Source organism: Gastrolobium bilobum, unplaced genomic scaffold, assembly GCF_033153095.1.
Source record: "Gastrolobium bilobum isolate Gb01-03AN ecotype WA unplaced genomic scaffold, APGP_CSIRO_Gbil_v1 utg5203, whole genome shotgun sequence".
Classification (NCBI taxonomy): Eukaryota; Viridiplantae; Streptophyta; class Magnoliopsida; order Fabales; family Fabaceae; genus Gastrolobium; species Gastrolobium bilobum.
The window spans coordinates 35,556-38,206 of NW_026897637.1; the positions used below are offsets into that span (position 1 = coordinate 35,556).

At 37.3% G+C, this 2,651-nt stretch overlaps 1 non-coding gene across 1 annotated transcript; it reads left to right on the top strand.

Annotated features, from left to right (window-relative positions):
- The first annotated feature begins 1,118 nt into the window (after window positions 1-1,118).
- Window positions 1,119-1,224, top strand: LOC133308917 (small nucleolar RNA R71). The gene has a single exon (XR_009751235.1). It is a non-coding gene; the product is annotated as a small nucleolar RNA R71 (small nucleolar RNA).
- The last annotated feature ends 1,427 nt before the right edge of the window (window positions 1,225-2,651 follow it).

Genomic DNA, 2,651 nt, shown 5'->3' on the forward strand with positions numbered 1-2,651 from the left:
GGTCATTCATAAACTTGGCATAATTAGGCATATTAGCCAAGGCTTCAACAAAGGGTATATTAACATGCAACTTTTTGAAGATATCAAGAAATCTGGCATATTGCTGCTTCTAAGCATCTTTCTTGAATCTTTCAGGATAAAGTGCCATGGCTTTCACATATTCAGGACTCAACTCAAATTTCTTCTTTTCAGCAACAAATGGTTGCTTTTCTTCTTCACCTTTCTGAAGAGGCTTCTCAACAGTAGAAGGAATTACCAATTCTTTTTCTGGCCTTTTAACCTCCTTAAACTTCTTATCAGCTCCTACATTTATGTGTGACCTTTCTGGAGCTGCCACCACTTTACCACTTCGAGTTGTGATAGCCATACAATCTTCTTTTGGATTAGTAATTGTATTACTAGGGAAGGTACCTGGAGTTCTATCAGCAATTTGCTTAGCCAGTTGGCCAATCTAATTCTCCAAATTTCTTATAGATGCATTTGTATTTTCGGTATTGGCCCTAGTCTCTTCCATGAAGGCGTTGGAATGTTGAGCCATTTGTCCAACTAACCTCTCCAAATCAGAAGGTTCCTTGGTTTGGATTAATGGAGGCTACAGATAGTTGTTTGATGTGAAATCAAGACCAGTGCCTTGAATCCTCCGTTGATAATTACTACCTCCAGCAGAAAAATTCTGACCTCGTTGAACATTTTGCTGCTGAGGTTTCTGATCATACCAGATGCCATTCACTTGCATTTGTTGCGGAGAATCAGAAGCCATCAAAGAAAGACATTTATTAGACTCATGGTTGTCCTTGCAATATTCACATACAACAGCAGCAGCTTGAGCCTGAATACTAGAAAGTTACATCTTGTCAAGCCTTGAAGTCAAGTTTGCTATTTGCTGAGATAATAATTTTTTTTCAGCTAGCACCACATCATTACCTTCCAGCTGAAGGATATCTCTCTTAGGCTTGGATGACAAACCTTCATTTTCATTTGCAGCCATTCTTTCAATCAGCTCAAGAGTCTCATTTGCCCTCAACGATTTAATAGTGCCACCTGCTGCACCATTCAACACCATCCGAACCTCAGGTTTACAACCATTAAAGAAAATTCTCACCTGATTACCAGCAGACAAGTTATAATGAGGACACCTCCTCATTAAATCCTTGAATCTGTTCCATGCTGCACACATAGATTCACCCTCTGATTGAGTGAAATTGGTGATATCATTCACCATCTGATTGTATCTCTCCATCGAGAAGAACTCAGCAAAGAACTTCTGAGATAAATCATCCCATGTAGGAATGCTGAGTGCAGGCTGCCTTTCAAACCAACTGAGAGCTTTTCCCTTAACAGCAAAGGGAAACAATCGCAACCGGATTGCATCATTGGACAGTTGAGGATTTTTGGTTGAGTCACAGATCATTAGAAATCTGTCTATTAATCTGTGAGGATCTTCATTCTCCTCTCCTCCAAACTGAGTTCTCTCCACCAATTGAATGTTAGAAGATTTGAGCTCCCAAGTGTTGTTAGCAATAGTAGGCTAAACAATGCTTGAGTTGGGCCTGTTAAATGCTAGAGTGAGGATAGTATCCATGAATGGATTGTCTGCATCATTATTTCCGGCCATGATCTGTGGTTCTTCCGGAAGAGTCTCTAACTCGTTGAATGCAAGTTTCTTCCGAGCGAGTTTTCTGTTTCTCTTTTCAGTCTTTGTAATCTCCGAATCAAATGGGAATTCTGCAGTTTTGCCTCGCATACAACTCAGAAAGGAGATTAGTAGCACTTTTAAAATAAAAATAAATAAAATAAAATAAAAGTATTCACAAAATCCAATCTTAAAAATCAAGATTATATGATATAAGAAACGCCAATCCCCGGCAACGGCGCCAAAAACTTGATGCTCACCGGCAAGTGTACCGATCGCACAAGTAATACAGTGATAAGAAAGTTATCGTCTCCACAGGGATTGAGATCAAATATCAAATAATTATCCTTTTTAAGATGGAAGGAATTCATATGGGTGTGTGAAAGTTGTTGTTGATTTTGAGTAAAAATAAGAACTAAAAGTAAAGACTTATTTTTCCAAGGTTTTTGTTTATGAGAAAGAAAACAGAAATTGATTTTGTAAAATTGATAACTCATATTTTATTACACTTATTTGTTACTCTTGATTAGTATTTTTAGGATTTATTTGAATAAAATAATGATGTTTTGAGTTAATTTACGTTTTTAGTTTTTGATTAGGTTTAATTTATTTTCGTCAGAATTTTTCAACTTTACGTTACTTCTGTATTTTGGCCATATCTCGGTCCACAGTTGTCGGATTGACTCCGTTCTTATTGGGTTTTTCAGATAACACAGAGGGCTACAATTCTTATGAAGAGTTAGAAGCCCAATTAGAACTGGAAGCTGGTCTATTTCTTACGCCAATTCGGACACATTTTGCTGAAGTTTTATTTTATTATTGGACTTGTAATTTAAATTAAAACCCAGTTACTTAAGTGGCCCAAAGCCAAGTTTTAGTTTTATTTTATTTCGTATTTTAGACAGATGGGCCGGTCAGAACTGAACCCTAACACGCTTTGGGTAGGGGTATATGACGGCAGAGTAGGAAACATTTGATTCATTCTGAATTTTCGTATTTTGGGATCGAAGCACTTTCT